Here is a 935-nt window from a genome sequence, read left to right on the forward strand (position 1 = left end):
GAATGTAACATCCCGAAAAAATTTCGAAGTATTTAAGCGCTACTAAAAGTTGAAGTGTGTTGAAATAAGACTAATGTAGTGTGATGATGTGGAATTCGGATCCTATGACGAATGTCAGATGTTGAAGTTTGGGTCCTGTCCTAAGGTTATGGCCTAAGGATGAGGTGAGACCTTCCGTTAAGTTGAAGGATCAGTTACAAGAATTTACTTGATAAGGGTTTTATTCGGCCCAGTGTATCGCCTTGGGGTGCTCCTGTGTTATTTGTGAAGAAGAAGGATGGTTCTATGCGCATGTGTATTGATTATCGCCAGTTGAACAAAGTTACAGTGAAGAACCGTTATTCCTTTGCCTCGTATTGATGATCTGTTTGACCAACTTCAGGGAGCACAAGTATTTTCTAAGATTGACTTGCGCTCAGGTTACCATCAGTTGAATATTCGGGAGCCAGATATCCCGAAGACTACTTTAGGACTCGGTATGGTCATTACGAGTTCCTTGTTAAGTCATTTGGGCTAACCAATGCCCCAACAACCTTTATGCATTTGATGCACAGTGTATTTCGGCCATATCTTGACTCAATCGTCATTTTTTTTATTTGATGATATTCTGGTGTATTCCCGGAGTCGGGAAGATCATGAGCAGCATCTGAGGACTGTGCTTCAGACTCTGAGAGAGAAGAAGTTATATGCTAAGTTCTCGAAATGTGAGTTTTGGTTGGACTGAGTGGCATTCTTAGGCCACGTGGTGTCGAGTGAGGGTATTCAAGTGGATCCGAAGAAAATAGAGGCCGTGCAGAGTTGGCCCAAACCATCCTCAGCTACAGAGATTCGCAGTTTCCTTGGCTTGGTGGATTACTATCGTCGTTTTGTGGAGGGGTTTTCATCGATTGCAGCCCCTATGACCAGATTGACCCAGAAGGGTGCTCCATTCCAGT

At 43.4% G+C, this 935-nt stretch overlaps 1 pseudogene; it reads left to right on the plus strand.

Moving 5' to 3' along the window:
* Positions 1 to 291: 291 nt before the first annotated feature.
* On the plus strand, positions 292 to 700 carry LOC109242167 (annotated as a pseudogene).
* The last annotated feature ends 235 nt before the right edge of the window (positions 701 to 935 follow it).

This window comes from Nicotiana attenuata, unplaced genomic scaffold (assembly GCF_001879085.1).
Source record: "Nicotiana attenuata strain UT unplaced genomic scaffold, NIATTr2, whole genome shotgun sequence".
Lineage (NCBI taxonomy): Eukaryota > Viridiplantae > Streptophyta > Magnoliopsida > Solanales > Solanaceae > Nicotiana > Nicotiana attenuata.